Below are 17,550 nucleotides of genomic sequence, written 5' to 3'. Positions count from 1 at the left end.
GAAGTATTGGAAGTAAGTTCCTTATGGGTCATCATAAATACTTTGCTTTAAAAGTACCAAGTAGTAAAAAAAAAAAAAAAAAAAAAAAAAAAAAATCGTTAATAATCGATAATCGTTACCCTCTGAATCGTAATCGAATCGTGAGGTGTCTATAGAGATTCCCACCCATCAATCGTCGACGAGAAGAGCAACCGATCACAGATGCAATTCCACCCCCAAACAATTAACAATAATTTACTATTTATAAGCGACGACATGATTATGAAACTTAAAAGGTGGAATTCAGAAAGAAGTGCATTGTGTCCTTTATGCACAGTATAAATAAATGAAAAAAATCATTAAGAACTTTACTGGCTCATCATTTTTTATTAGAGCGTTTGAAAAAAGAATGACTGCCGAAATGTATTTGCACCGTACTGAATAAATTATTTTGTGCGCTTGAATGTACCCTGTATTTGGCCCCTGAATGTAACATGTGGCCTCTTAATGGCCCCTGTTACAAAAAAATCCTAGAACCGCCACTGCTCTATTTTGATGTAGATCATTAAACCATTACGCAGGCTCTGAAATCAGTTTTGTGAGGTACGTTCATGCGCAAATGCTGCCTACACAGTCATTGCCTTACAGAGCAGCGAGGCAACAAGTCAGCTTCCTAAGTTTCCGCAGCCAGCTGGTGTGTTCGACATCGGCTGCGGCTGGATGCTGGTGGGGAGGAGCTAAAAAATGGAGATGTGAAGTCGGACACTTTCTGCTTCCAGTGACGCTTGCACTGTGTTTGATATTTACCGCAGCTGAAGTGAAATAAGTGCAACATTTGTCAAATACACAGACGTTCCAGATACGTTTCCATTTAATACTTTATGTACTGCATAATACAGCGTCTGTTGGTAAAACAGAATAAAAGTTCAAATATAAAAGAATAAAGTTCAACATTAGCCTATACTATTTAAATACTTTTTTTTATCGGTTTTATTTTGATAAACATGATACAATATAATATCGCGACTACATGAAAAGAGATTTTACTTGCTGATTTAAAATGCTGATTTGTGAGCATTAGTGGAACTGAAGGTGTGAGAATAAACATGAAACACGTGATCGTGATTGTCATTCGCGCTGTGAATCCGGCCAATCGTGGAACAGTTGTGTCGTCATCAGAGCTCGTGCAGCCGCTCTTGAATGAACCAGTCGGCTGCTCTCGAATCGCTCTCGCGGTACTTTGTCTCAAGTCGGAAAAAAATTCTAACCGGCATGCACTGCTTCAAGTCAGCTGCAGATCGATCTATGCGGCGCAGCATGAAGTCGAACAAGCCAAGCGATTCCAGAGGGAAGGGCTCTGATGTCATCCTGAATGCCAGTTTCATTGTAGGGGGCATAACATGTGGTTGGGGGCATGGTTTGTCTACCGTGGGACGCAGTCGGACATACTTGGAGAGATGGTGCATATCGGTTGCAAAGGGGGCACTAGTGAGCACCTAAAGTGACAAGGGCCACCCTACAGTTTTGTGAACTTAACGGACACGTGCACGCGGTAACCATTGCAAGACCAAAAGACCTCAAGTGCAGACAAAGTGTGCCATTTGGGACAGGGTCATTGAAAGTGGCTTTGTTCCCTCTCCTAAATTTTTCCACAAGTCGTAGAAGAGCCTGCCAATCAGCATTAGCGCCAACCTCAGGCTGAATTACGCAAGGACACTAGACCTCTGCCAAAAGTGTTCTGCATGTGTTCAGTCATTTGAAGGTCAAATTAGATTACTAGCAGTTAATCAAAGTCATACATAGCTTACAATATGACCCAGAATCTGCCCCAACTAAATTTATGGTCAGGAGCTGCAGCCGCTACTGGTCAACACTTTGTATGTTAAAACAACTTATTGCATGAAAGTTTGTACCGTGCCGACGTTTTACCGCAGTGGGTAACATTTTGAGACGGTCCCTTAATATCATGCGCTTCCGCGTCCGTACATTAACCTGTATAATGCCGCTATAATAACATTTGGCTGTTAGTAATTTTTTATGCCCGTGCATAAATGTTGAATATCATTTAAAACTAAATGTAGTATTTAGATGGAAATCAATTCTAGTCAAAACATCCCTTACGAAAAATAATCATGGTTTTATTATAGTAAAAGTGTACCATGGTCTTTTGACAGATTGATTACCACTTGTACAGTTTGATTACAAATACAAATACCATGGTTAAACTAACAAAAACATGGTTAATTTGTGGTTACCACGGTCTAACTATATTAACCAAGGTTTTTGTTTTGTTTTTTTGAGTAGCCTATAACATGATACATTTTAGTAGCCTAAGGTAGTTGCTCAATACAATGCATACTGGTAGGGTACTTACCTAAACGGTAGCACATTGTAAGATGCAAACTCAACTAAATAACTAGACAAATTAAATTAAAGGGTTAACACGTCCAATTACGTCCATAACTAGCCTACTTTAACGCTGGACTGATTCAGTTCACTCTTTTTATTTTGAATGATCGGCCAAGAAACTTAAAAGCTTCTAAAGTGGTTAATATTCTTACTTCCTTCTTCTTCTTCTTCTTCTTCTTCTTCTTAGTTTAACCAGCTCTTCGTGTGTTCCGCCAGTACTGGGTGTGATTCCCAGTGGATGTCGTATAGTGGCAGAAGCTGACCGAGTCTTCTGCTTGGTCTTAAAGCCTTCGGATTACGCGAACGTCTACAATTATTTCTCTCTCGCTGTCTGTGATTATGCATAATCGTCTGTCTTCTTTTTTTATTTCTCACTACACGTGTTAAAATATCTACTTTATTTGAAATGAATGCTCATTGCTTTACTCAAAATATACTGATTTCATATTTCATTAAAATCTGCATTTTAAAATATGTGTGTCATTTCTAGTTCCATGGCTGACATTGCATAATGCTGAAGAACTAAATTCTACGATCCTGTTGATGCTGTCAGTGGAAAATGCACAAAACGCACACTATGAAACAATGACGATACAATTTTTGTTGCATTTCTCTCGATGCTCAGACTGACCACCACAAATTCAACAAGTTTTATTATAACAAAGCAAACAAATGCAATAGAAAAGTATGGCTTCACAACATCTTCCTAAGTGCAACATTTAAAAACTTACTAAAACAACACATCATAATATTAACCAGAAAAAGAAAAATGACCTTCATTTTTTCACAGAATTGTGTGTACTGAGGTTTCAAAAAGCTTTTTTGTTGTTGTTGTTGTTGTTTTGTTTTTTGCATTAGGCAAAAGTATTCTTCATCGCTGATTGGTTATATCGAAGCACCTTGAGATGTAGAAATATTGTGGATAGGCAACATGTATTTGTCAAACATGTCAAAAGCTGATGAATAAATACAGGGGAAAATGTGAATGTTATTTTCTGGTTGATTAAAGTACGTAAATTGAAAAAGTGAAATGGATAAAGTGAATTAAAAGCTGGTAAAAATCCTCCACTTCAGTGTCCATTTCCTGATTTAATCAAGAGCAAAATAATAACTGTATTTTAAACCTCAGCGAAGTACACCAGCATCTTTAGCATACATTAAATGTGAAATTTACTGTGCATTTCAGAGAGATTAAAGGTTTATAGAAATACAGTACTCTGTTTATAGCAGAAAGATTATAGTGCACTATTGAGGATTTCTTGCATAATTTTTAGCTAAAAATGAATTATTGACCCAGTACCTAAAAAAACAATGTTCAACACCACTTTATTCCTTTAACGAGTCAATATGATAACCTGTATAAGAGGATTAAGATGTTGATAGAGATCTCATTATTCCGTTGCACCTTTATGTTTGTCAAGATAAAATGCAGACAGTTCTAAAAACACTCCGTATGTGCACATGATTTGGGGATAAGTGTGGATAATAAATGGATGGATAATTCTAATCTTGGATACTGTTTAGGGTGAATAGTATGTGACTATATGATGTTTCGGTGTGGTTGCATGCAAACATCAATTTCAGTTGGACTAAAGCAATAATTTATCTTTTTTAAAGTTACGTTTTTTTACTTGTCTACAGTTTACAGTCTTTGGTTCTACAGTAAAACAGCCCTTGAGAGGTGAAATAAAACCAGTCACATAACATCTCAGGTTACGACTGTAACCTACTGTATGTTCCCTGAGAACAGGGAACGAGACACTACGTCATAGACGCTTTGGGGAACGCCTCAGGCGTGACAGGTGTCTGAAATGCACAGCTAAACTTCTGTTTAGCTGTGCATTTACTGAATGAGCACTGTGCCGCTGTTCGTCCGACTGTTTGTACTGTACTGTATTTTATTTTATTTTTCTAAACTGTTTTAATTATTCTTATTTCTTTTAATTATTTTAATTTCTCCTATGTCAGCAGGGCATTTAGCCCGTAACTGTAAATGCCCACTCAGAAGGTGTAAAAGAAAGTGATAATGTGAAAGTGACGTGTATTAATGTGGGTTTGAAAGTAGAACAGTATTTAAATGACGATATTAAAGTTTTCGTCTGAGAAAGAATGTGAACGCAGTGCTAAAGAAAGTGAAAAGAACGTGTGAGTAAATGAGGGAGAAAAGAAAGTTAAAGGAAAGTTGATAGATGGAAGTCGTAAGAAGATTGAAGGTTAAAAGAAGGTTGAAAGATTTAAGTCTTAAAGATGAACTGAACTGAAAAAAAAAATGTTTTATAACGTGTTGTTTATGACAATTAAAAGTAAATTACACTAAAAAAAATAAAAAAAAATATCAAAATAGCTTTTTTTTAAAGCAACACAAAAATTGCGTTTGTTAGTATAAGAACGCTGGCAATTCTGATGACGTCACTGGAATGGTAGGACCTGCGAAGGTATATGGCAGCTGCAACTGCAGGTCCTATACACACGAAAATGAGTCATTTTGGTTACGTGTTTGAGCCTGTGAGGGACAGGCCAGTAGTACTGACTACCACCACAAGGAGGACGATCAGTTTCAGGCTCCAACTACAGTACAGGATCGTTTGGGGGGAGCGGCGCGCGCTGTATCGATTCGCCTCACTGATCAAGTGCAAAAGAAACTACGAGCATGCAACGCCGTTACGTTGTAAATTACACGAAATAAAAGTAATGCAGGTATGATCCAGATTGTATTTGCAATGTACATAGTCAATTATTAATGGAGCAATAGTGGTTCATGGTGTTGAGGGAAATGTGGTGGGAGGTTGGAGGGCTGTAGTAGCCTGTCATGCACTCTCATTTATTGTATACAAGCACATTATGCATTTTATTAAATAGAGACTGCTTATATATGTCGTGTGCATTTAGAGAAAAATACTAAAACATGGTTGAGGTACTGTGCGTTTTAGAAAGTCAAGGCAGATAAATGGCAAATGTGATTGGACGAATTCATCCAATGGGATCGCTTGTTCAGTTAGCTGCACGCAAAAATGTTAAAATCAAAATACTCCCTGCATCAACAATGTTAATCCTGACACGATGAACATCAGCTAGCTTCAGGGTGAGTAGAGAGGGACATTGGATTCTGTTGACAGACCTGATGCGGTTTAGTTAGCTGCCAGTAAACGCATCAATCTGTGATATCGTCGGAGTCATTATTTATTTATACAGTTTATATGGTCGGAGTGGTGGCTAGCTTGTGGAGTTTGACAAAAGTGCTTCCAACTCGTTTAGCTGCTAGCTTTACCTAGGTTGGATCGTTTGGTATCTAGCTTGGTTTTGTGACTCAATTTCAATGAATGCCGAGTGTGTCAGTCTCAGTTTTGTTGAACGCTATAAAGCCTGGTTTCCTTGTCAAAGGTAACGTTAGCCTGTGAAAATGTATCGTAACCCCAGCTGCCTTAATAATGCGTTTACTAGCAGCTAACTAAACCGCATCAGGTCTGTCAACAGAATCCAATGTCCCTCTCTACTCACCCTGAAGCTAGCTGATGTTCATCGTGTCAGGATTAACATTGTTGATGCAGGGAGTATTTTGATTTTAACATTTTTGCGTGCAGCTAACTGAACAAGCGATCCCATTGGATGAATTCGTCCAATCACATTTGCCATTTATCTGCCTTGACTTTCTAAAACGCACAGTACCTCAACCATGTTTTAGTATTTTTCTCTAAATGCACACGACATATATAAGCAGTCTCTATTTAATAAAATGCATAATGTGCTTGTATACAATAAATGAGAGTGCATGACAGGCTACTACAGCCCTCCAACCTCCCACCACATTTCCCTCTTATAACACCATGAACCACTATTGCTCCATTAATAATTGACTATGTACATTGCAAATACAATCTGGATCATACCTGCATTACTTTTATTTCGTGTAATTTACAACGTAACGGCGTTGCATGCTCGTAGTTTCTTTTGCACTTGATCAGTGAGGCGAATCGATACAGCGCGCGCCGCTCCCCCCAAACGATCCTGTACTGTAGTTGGAGCCTGAAACTGATCGTCCTCCTTGTGGTGGTAGTCAGTACTACTGGCCTGTCCCTCACAGGCTCAAACACGTAACCAAAATGACTCATTTTCGTGTGTATAGGACCTGCAGTTGCAGCTGCCATATACCTTCGCAGGTCCTACCATTCCAGTGACGTCATCAGAATTGCCAGCGTTCTTATACTAACAAACGCAATTTTTGTGTTGCTTTAAAAAAAAGCTATATTGATATTTTTTTAAACATTTTTTAGTGTAATTTACTTTTAATTGTCATAAACAACACGTTATAAAAAAATTTTTTTTTCAGTTCAGTTCATCTTTAAGGGAATCCTTTGAAGGAAAGATCTATAATAATATTCTTTCTTTTATTTTTTAAAAGTACTGTATTTTATTTTATTTCTCTAAACTGTTATAATTATTCTTATTTCTTTTCATTATTTTAATTTCTTCTATGTAAAGCACTTTGAATTGCCATTGTGTATGAAATGTGCTATATAAATAAACTTGCCTTGCCTTGCCTTGAAATCAAATATCAACTCACGGCAATCATGTTGACCGGCGACAGCCCGTGAATCATCAGCTTGATTGATTAACGCGCGACCTGGATGTATAAAGGGGAGCCTAGAAAACATGACAACATCCTATCGTCTGAAGGGACTGTTGGTAGGCTGGCCCCGAGGCATGGCAGGGAGACGTAGTGTCTCATTCCCTGTTCTCAGGGAACATAGGTTACAGTCGTAACCTGAGACGTTCCCTTTCGAAGGGAACTCGACACTACGTCATAGACGCTTTGGGGAACGAAATACCCACATGCTGAGGGGAGTGCATGCCCAATGGCAGTGACAACTGTCAGAACCAGCAATTCAAATGACGCTAGAACGACTCACCCTCAGGTCACACTGGGCTGTCAGTGACAGCACTCCCTACGGTCATAGCCCAAGCTAAAATATACCACAGAAAACGTCCATAGTTTAAAAGGAAGGTCTACCTGGGCCAGCTCAAAGGCCTAGGACCACAATTCAATAATAGAAGGGGTCCCTTCTAGAGAATGTGGTTAGGGGACACGAGGGAACCCCAGCCAGTCACTATTCAGGGGAACGTGCCACCTGAAATACCACCAGGCAGGCCTGACCTGGTGTCACAACATAAGACACTACAGTCTGGCCACTTCCTGTCTGTCTGAAGACAGAGCCTCTGGACACTTGCCTTTAAGTAAGGCATCCAGCCCGAGGGACTGCGAAGCAGGCAATGAACCACTCGGCCCGGATCTCAGAGACGGGATATCCTGGAGAGTATGACTCAGCATAGCGCCTTACAACCCTTACCAGCGAGGGGAGTTTCTCTACTCGATCCACGGATCTACCCAGTGTTTGTGTTTCAAAACACTGAGGAGGCCTGGGAGGGCCTAGGAATGAAATGCCACCAGGCAGACCTGACCTGGTGTCACTACATAAGACACTACAGTCTGGCCACTTCCTGTCTGTCTGAAGACAGAGCCTCTGGACACTTGTCTTTGGGTAAGGCATCCAACCCGAGGGACTGCGAAGCAGGCAGTGACCACTCGGCCCGGATCTCAGAGACGGGATATCCTGGAGACTCAGCTGGTCGGGTGCTGCGCTCATCACTCCGCCCAAGTAGCAGTGCTTCGCCTTCTGAGAAAATAGTTCCCAGTATTTAAATGTTTAAAAAAATGTCTGTCTCATATGACCTTGTTATTTGTACACACTGTGACTATACAAATCACAACATGTAAATAGGAAAATGTTGGCGTTATTTTGTCACTTATTGGGATTAGTATGCTAGCTGTAGCCATTTACATCCAGTCTTTGTGCTAAGCTAGGCTAGCGGTGGGTGCATCAAACAGACTTAAAGCACGCACGGAGATGCAAAAGGTATGTATGGACTTATCTAACTCTGGGGGATACGGTGAATAAGCTAAAGTCCCAAAAAGTCGAAGTGTTCCTTTAAGAATGTATCTCTAGGTATAGCTCTCAACTTTATCAATCTTGGTATCTCGTTAACCGTCTCGTCCTGACTGATCGAAACATATACAGGATATTACAGTAAAATGTATTATTCTATGTGTACCATCTTTCTGGAGTAGAAATGACGAATTCTGACATCGTCATAAACTATGCAGATGAACCGTCCCGACAGGACAAAGAACCTCTTCCCGCTCGAGAATCTCTGAAGGTGATTTGTCATTCACGCAAAAGGAGGCGTGAACGAGGATTTCCTTAAGAGGACGGGACATTTAGTTTCATTTCACTTCAGTTATTCTTCAGTTATTCACCTCAGCTATCCTTTTCGGTTTTCTTCACTTCGGTTTTCTTTTCTTTTTAGCTTTAGTTTTAGTCTTTTGTCTTTGTTTTTCATATTCTCCTTTGTTCATTTCCACATACGAGTGAAATGAACTTAGCCTGAATTATTTCTTTGGTAACTTCACTTTCAATGGACCTTTAAACTCCCCGCGACTCTGTGCGCCCCAGAAGAAACGAGAGAGCACGCCCAGCTCCGAAGGACCGACACGCGCACGCCTTCTTTCCTCAGCAACACAAAAAGAACCATATGCAAGTATTAGCTTTATCGAGCCTTTAATGCGTTAAGAGTGTTCGCCCCAGCAGGGTGATATGATTTCTTGTTGTCTCTCAAAGGTTACTTTGTCTGTGATTTTGCCATACTGTGATCATTCTGTGATCTCTCTCTCTCTATTTCTCTCACTCTCTCAGGCTACATTTACACGGAAACGATCTGAAGAGAAAACGCAAAACTGATCACTTTTTATTCTGCGTTTAGACGAGCGTTATGGGGGGGAAATCTGCGTGCATACGGTGATGCAAAAGTGTGTGAAATTCGATGTAGTATGCACTCCAGGCGGCTAGGTGGCAATGTGAAGCACTGATCGGTGCCTTCACTGACTAGCAGACTTTCTGTTGTCTTTATATATATATTCCGTGTGTAACTGTAGTCACATGTATTCGTAGTTTCATTTATTAAAACCCATTATATTCTTTATTGTTTCTGTCTGCTGCTCACATTGCGAAGTCCCTTAAATGTTCGATCTAAGCTACAAGCTTTACATCTGTTGATACTTTAACTAGTATTTTTATAGAACAGGAAAGTTATTTTTCGCAGCCAGGAAAATAGCCTTTTCGTGAGAGTCTATAAAAGGATAACTTTTCTTGAAAGTTGATAAAAGATTGTGCGATCAGTTCGCTGGATGAACAGATTATTCGATAACAAATTAATTCCATTAAGGGTTATCCTGAGAATTGATCTATTCTAGACTATTGGTATATTAATGGTTAATTATAATTCGTTGTGATTAATTATTGATATATACAATTGATCTATTTTTGCCTACTTGTATTGATAATTGATTATAATCCGTTGTATTTAATTGTCCCTCTATACAGATACATTGGCAAAGGTATTCCCTTTTCGGGTTATTTAACCTGTATGCGATACGTGATCATATTCATGATCAGTTATTAAAATATATTCCCTTTTTTGAGCTAGTGTCGTTACACTATTAAAAAAATCACTGCTGTAATTAAATCTGTACAATATAACAGTAGCCTACTTCAAAAATTTATTAAAATACCCAGCAGAGAAGTGATATGATTATTTATTACTTAAATACGCTTAAATTGAGCACATAAATAAGAATATTTGCTATCAACATAATATCTGTTTTAATATAACAGTAGCCTACTTCAAAAATGTATTAAAATACCCAGCAGAGAAGTGATATGATTATTTATTACTTAAATACGCTTAAATTGAGCACATAAATAAGAATATTTGCTATCAACATAATATCTGTTTTAATATACTGTATATATATATATATATATGTATGTATTTGTTTTTTTCAGCACTTCAGGGTTATTATGGAGCCATAAAAACATTTCAGTTCATTACATTTCAAATGTTCATTATTTGTTTAAAGAAATCAAATTCAGAACTATTTAAAATTCCACATAATATTAAATTTTGTTAGATTACACTTGTCAATAATTCAAATTTACACAATTCAAATTCAAATCATTACATTTCAAATGTTCATTATTCGTTTAAAGAAATCAAATTCAGAACTATTTAAAATTCCACATAAAATTCAATTTTGTTAGATTACACTTGTCAATAATTCAAATTTGCACAATTCAAATTCAAATCATTTTGTCATATTATAAGCTCCATAGTAATAACCTAAAATTTGACAAGGGACCAATCAGGCTGGGTAACTCAGGGAAAATAATGTAGTGCATAATGCATTCTAAACACCATGTTCTGAATGACGCCTGAAAACAATTCAATATATATAAAAATACATGTATATTGCACAGCTATCATGTCAAAGAGCAACTTAAGATCCATTTATACCTGGTTCCTCTTTGCCAGATGGGTTTTGGGTTGCTCTCTGAATGACAGTGAGGGCAGGTACACCACAACAGCTCAGTGCAGTGGTGTTAGCGCACATGGACTGGTTGGGTAAGATGCAGCCTTTCCACACCACAAGAGAGGCCTATTCAGAGCCAGTGTCTGCAATTCTAGCCAAAGGGATTGCAGCAGCAAGACAGGTTGTGGTGCTTTTGAATGGGCCTCTAGAATAAAGGCAAGTGCTTTGTATGTTTTTGTGAGGTATATTGTCTCATTACCTGACACTGTGTGCCTTGCAAAGACCCAACCCTACAAACACTGAGACTGGGCAGACATTTACTTAACTTAACATCAGTTCATATGCAAGCATAGAAATGTACAGTTATTTTAAAATATTTGCCTATTAGATTCTCCATCAGTCTTACAGGAAAAAAAATTAATTTGGTAACATTAATATACTTTAAAATTCCACAAACTAAGTTTCACTTTCATTGTTATCATTTTCTTATTTTGGACACTTTACTTAGAGAAGAGTATAGTTATAACAGGAAAATATTAGGAGAACTGGGGAAGGAACAAGATCAGGAAACTACTTGAGCCAGTTTCAAACTTACAGTGTTGTACAAAAGGTTCTTTATATGATTTATGTAATCTTTTAAAGGGCCATATTTGATGATAACATTGAAAATCTTATTTTAATCACCTTATTTTGATATTTCTGTAGAATGTGCTATCTAGCTTTTAAAAATATATATAATTTTGTGCAGTTGATAACCACACATGCTTTTACAGGCTAGTCAAACATGCTCAACTAAAAACAAAATCCAGAAAAATTGCTTGGTACTTCTGGGGTCTGTGGTATTGTTGCCAAACACATTATTAAATTGTTATGGGTCTGCTAAATGAATAAATGTTTTAAAGTTTCTTTATTCAGAGGGAGTGCATTACAGTGATGGAAAATCACTTTAACATTTAATGTAGGCTATACTTAACACATTATACACATTCAGCAGGTAATAATTGATAAACAATAAAAACTTTATTGCGTTTCTCAGTCTCAGTGCTTTGTGTTCTTCACAACATCCTTTAATACTTAAAAAAGTACTTGTGAAAATAAAACAGCACACATTGTAATATCTAATAAAAGCAATACAAGTGACCAAAATAAGAAAATACGGAAAGTGAAACTAAGTTTGTTTTTGTCTTTAATTCCTGTAAGACTGATGGAGAATCTAATAGGCAAATATTTTAGAGTAACTGTCACAGCAAAATTACATTGCAGAAATGGTTGTTGTACTAACACGCACTACAAAAGAGAAGAGAACTAAAACAGTCTTTAATAAATCCACAAGAAACACTCAGAAAATCGTAGGAGTAAACATGAACACAACCACGTTAAATAAAGACGATACTGGACATATTAACTGAGAATACATGAACGTAAATATATTGAGAGAGTAATCAAGATTTTTTTTAAAAAAAAGGAGTGTAGAACTAATTAACCACCAAGGAAACTAACTAGAGAAAACTAGAGAAAACAGGCAACACAGGGAAAACAAAACAAACTGGAACTTTTTGGACCCATGCATAAGCAGTAGGTCTGGTGAAGGAATGGCTCATGAACACCATGTCAGTCCAGGGTCAAACAGAGCCGTCTGATTATGGAGCGCTTTGCTGCAGCAGGAAATGAAAATCTTGCAGGAATAGCCTTTAGTAGTTTTCCAGAGGTTTCTCTGTTCTTACACAATACACTTTATGAAATACCAGTATGTGCAAATAAATATAAACAAACACAGTATAAATGTTCATTTGATGGCACATGGATATGTAACCTATGCAATGGCACTTGAAAGTTAGATTTAAAAAAACATAATGTGCCCTATCTTGCACCCAGCGCAAGTGACTTTGTACACCGACGCATATATCATTCCTATTTTGCACCCGCGCAAAGCGGACTTTTCCCTCTACAGAAGCACGCCGATAAGTTAGGAAATACATTTGCGCTCGGGGGGCGGTTCAGCACAAAGAGGAGGCGTGTTCCGGCGCAAACGTTCCTTCATGCTATTTTGCAGGTTTAGAAAACAATTGCGCCACTAACCAGGAAAAAATTGTTTAAAGTCAGAGGCACGTTGCGCATGTTATTCACATGGTATTTTAAGGGCGCATGCTTGGCCATAATCAATGTACCGTGTGACCAACGCGCATACACTTTGATTCTCTCATCTACACAGAAGCAGCAGTTTTCATTTTTGCAAATCATACATTATTACGATAGATAGATAGATAGATAGATAGATAGATAGATAGATAGACAATTTATTATAAAAGCATAGGCTACATCTAGCTTACACATTTACCCAAATTATCATACGCCTGTTTAACCGAAGTTAATTTGGGTGGGTTTCTCCATTTCAATGTAACTTCTCTCTTTTACGGCCGAGACGAGAGCGTTGCTCTCCTTGGCTGTGAACCGCTGCTGGCGCGCGCCTGGCAAATCCGCCGTTACAATAGCAATCCGCTATAGAAAAAGCGCGTCTGCTCTTAAAGGGAATGTGAGATGACGCTCTGATTGGTTTATTTCACGTTACGCCCAAACCACACCTATGAATAATGAAGCTACTTCAGACCAACCCATTTTAGATTTGCGCCTGGCGCAAGAGTCATTTATCCCGCCGGGAAAATAGCAACAGCGCCGAGACCCGCCCACAAAGTTACTTGCGCTTTGCGCTTGACACTTGCGTTTCAGATCGTTAAAATAGGGCCCTGTGTCAGCATGAAGCTTAGCCATTTTTATGTATTCATTTTAATAGTTATAAACGTTCTCATGGTTAAATCATTGTTAATTTTCTAATTAACTTCAACACTAGTGGAAGGTTTCAGTTCATATGAGTGATTTGAAAAAATATATATTGCTCATCAATCAGATATCTGCTGTCACAAATCAGTCCACTGTACACTGTAAAAACTAAAGGAGCCTCAAATATCCTGTCGGATACTCAAGGAACTTCAAAATGTAATTTAAGTGCCTCAAAGCTCTTTCTCCTATAGTAGGGTTACTGGAGGAGCACTGACAATCTTTGAGGTTCTTGCTGGAACTTATGGGATCCTTTAAGCACTTTGTATTTAGTTCAGAGGTTCTGGAGTCACCTTTTCATTACTATGAGACCTCGAAGTGCTTTGGGGGAAAATAGAGGAACTTGAATGCGATAAAAGGGTTATTGGAAGATCTTTTAACATTTAAGTGGTTCCTGGAAGATCTCTTATGTTAAAGCCAGCATCTGGAGGAACCCAATGGTTCAGTGAGGCCAGAATGAGATTATTATTATCCTATTATTATTATTATTATAGGCTACTTAAGTTTGATTCAGTATACATACCCAGGTGAAAAAGATGTACAATTAAAAATGTACTTGAGTGTGTTTTTAGTAGGCCTACAATACAAATATACTTTAATGCATTTTTAATACATTTAACAGTAGCCTACGTCTTTTTCACCTGGGTAGCTTACATTTATTTAGTATCTATAGGCCTATTTTATTGATTAATTTAAACCTTAAACAACAACACTAAATTATAATAATATTAATAATAAGAATTAATTAATTATTATTGAATAAATAATAGTAATAAAATAATAATTTTTACCTACTTCTTCATAAATTATTATTTGAAGAAGAAGAACCAGGAGGAGAAACGTTTTATTCTGTCACGAAACTGCTGCTAATCCTCTGCTGTCGTCGCTTCAGTGATCCTCGCGCTGCTCGCGCGCAACAAAGCTCAGCTGATCCTCGTCATCGGGAAAGTAACGGCTCCTCTCATCAAAGCTTCCGCCGTTTGTTCGGCTCTCCGTTACAAGGTTTGTAAACTCGCCAAATAAATATAAATACAGAGTCTACTCACTATATTCAAACACACATATATATATAAACTAAATTTATTATACATTACTACGTTACAGTGTTTACCACTCGTTTATTGCATAGTATCTGGTATGAAGGTTTTAGCCGCGATGCTAACTACGTTGATCTAACGTAAGTTAATGAACAAATGGAAATTATTGACTTATTGTCTTAGATTGATTTAGTCATTCAATTCAACATATTCTGTAAAACTGTGTCTTCAAATTGCTGATTTAGCCTAACTAATTTAACTGATTCCTGCTGTCCTCATTGGCGTTTGTTATGAATAACAAAAGCAGGTTAATATAGTTTGGTCTGTTTTTGTTTAGCCTAACTTTACTTACTACAGGTCCCCTCATTCTCTCAAATACCATTTTAAAGCCATTTACTTGTCAAATAAATATTATGTTGTGAATAATCAGCTTTGTTCTTTTGTTTCCCCAGAACAACCAGTACATTTCTAAAATAATCTGAACATTTCAGAGGCAACATTGAATTACAGTAAGTTACCTATACACCACATGCAGGTACTTTATTACTATGAACTTTCTCTGCGTGAAATTGTATTGTTTGACTGTGTACTTTTTTAATCAGTTATACTGAATTATAACTTCAAGTTTAGTCTTTTTCGACAAAAAAAAAGGAAAAAGCTATTATATGGCTTCATAAGACTTACAACACAACCCATAACACATGAGTTGTGAACTCATTGATTATTTTTAGGATCTTTTCTGGGACATTTTTGGAGCTTAACCATTTTTACATAAATTGTTGCATTGAATTGAACTAGACAAGTGTACATAAGAATGGTGTGAATGAATTACACAATTTTTTTATGCTTGTGTTTCATGCAGTGATAATGAAATGGTGACGGGTTGCATTATGCCTGAGATCTGCTTTCGGGTTCCACAGACAGAAAGTCAAACAGGTTTGGAACGTCACAAGGCTGAGGAAATTATTTAAATTTCACAACTATCACGTTAATAACCTTACTAACAGTAAATGTTGTACTTTGCAGGGATCTCGGTAAGCTGAAATACAAGTTTGATCAAGAATAAAAATCCTCCTGTAGACCTGAAAATCACTGAAGTGCCTGGACCATCCACCAGAAAAGAGGAAAAACAAACAGGAAAATGAAGCTGATGCACCTTTTCACTTTTCTAACTCGTTAAGTACCTCACATGTCCCTTGTGAAGATTTTATAATTGATTGCATTTTATGTTGCAGTGGGTAAAGGTGCATCACATTTGTGAATTTCGTGAAATTACACAGGCAAAAAGGTCCACTGACCGTTGTCAGCAGTGTAGTGACGTAATGTATGAAGCACCACACAAAATTGCTGATCGTGTGGATTCTTATTGAAATGACTGAATTCACCAGTGAACATTCACAGAACAACAGATCATTTTACTGCACCTTAACTTTGGAAAAATGGAAAATGTTTTCTGCTTGTTGTGACATAAGGAATACTGTTTCCGGGTCGAAGCCTTTACTTCTACTTCCTCTATCTTGTTTCTAGATATTGAGAATACTCAACAACCATTTATGGGAACTGTTGATTCAAGTCACACATTTAAGCTTTTCAAAAGCCATAGTGTACATTACAGTCTCCAGTCTCACGGCATCCCAGACTTCAACATTTTATGATTCAACATTTTATGGATAACTAACCATCTGAGATTTCGGAATAGAGATAAATGTTAGGATCATAATTTTCAGGAATATTACAGCACAATGAGTGTATATTAGCACTGTTTGTTGTTTGTTTTTGGCATCTGATAGAGCTTTTGGACTTGGAAACAGTGACGTCAGACTTAACAAGCGGACTGAAACACATGTTTTAAAATTAAGTGAAGATGGACATTTTTAATTAGTCAAAATTTGAATTTTTTACATTGATTTATTACTTGGAACATGTTTTTTCCATGCATTTTGTTGAGATGTCTTTTCTTGTGTAGCTTATTGTATACACATGGTTGATTATTCATGTTACTTATGTATTATACTATTATAAAAAATTGTTTTGTGTATTCATTGATATTAATCTATTACTAGTTTTTTTTTCCAAGTGTATTAAAATGGATCTAAAATATGTAATAAACAATTCTTATTTTGTATTTGGTTCAGTTTGTTTATTATAATAGAAGTTAATGGTGGTAACCATAGTAACAACATGAAATTAATTTAATACAAATAAAATAAAATTGAAATTTGGTTCCTGGAAGCACCCACAATGGTTCCACACAGTGCCTTATATAAGAGTTCCTCAGGAAACCTGTGTGGTTCCTCAGAGAACCGCCCCTTTTTAAAGGGTGCCTAGAGGATCTACAGACGGTTCCGCCGGTGTGGCAAAGTGAAGAACCCCAAAAGGTTCCTCCAGGCACCTTTTATTTTTACAGTGTAGACGAGTTGAAGAACCCACATGCAGTTTTATTCAGTCCAAACATGAACACAAGCAAAGTCTTGACTTGGCAAAGAAACATGAGACTCACAAGCAGCAGATAGACACTAACAATAGGTAAGGCAAACAAGAGGGCTTAAATATACATGGACTAATCATAACAAGGAACACCTGGAATAATCAAACAATAAGCTTGACAGAGCTGAACAGAGGATTGACTAAACTGAACAGAGAAACACATGAGTAGAATAAACCAATGAAAACATAACACATATAGCAAAGTAGGGATGCACTGATACCAGTTTTTCCAGAACGAGTCCAATACCGGTACTTGTAGTTTTAGAACTTGCCGAGACCGAGTGCGAGTAGCCTACGATACCTGTATTTTCATTGAATTTTTTATAAAAAAAAATTATAATAATAATAATTGGGAAGAGAAACCAAAAGAATATGAATCAA

At 37.3% G+C, this 17,550-nt stretch overlaps 1 long non-coding RNA gene across 1 annotated transcript; it reads left to right on the top strand.

The window, feature by feature from the left end:
• Window positions 1-13,745: 13,745 nt before the first annotated feature.
• On the top strand, window positions 13,746-16,698 carry LOC309506942. Its single transcript, XR_014208973.1, has 5 exons — window positions 13,746-14,647; window positions 14,750-14,822; window positions 15,135-15,191; window positions 15,545-15,618; window positions 15,709-16,698. It is a non-coding gene; the product is annotated as an uncharacterized lncRNA (long non-coding RNA).
• The last annotated feature ends 852 nt before the right edge of the window (window positions 16,699-17,550 follow it).

The sequence above is a fragment of the Leuciscus leuciscus genome, assembly GCF_965113295.1.
Source record: "Leuciscus leuciscus genome assembly, chromosome: 9".
Taxonomy (NCBI): domain Eukaryota; kingdom Metazoa; phylum Chordata; class Actinopteri; order Cypriniformes; family Leuciscidae; genus Leuciscus; species Leuciscus leuciscus.
Note: the sequence above shows the minus strand (reverse complement) of the source record. Positions and strands in the feature narration are given on the sequence as shown.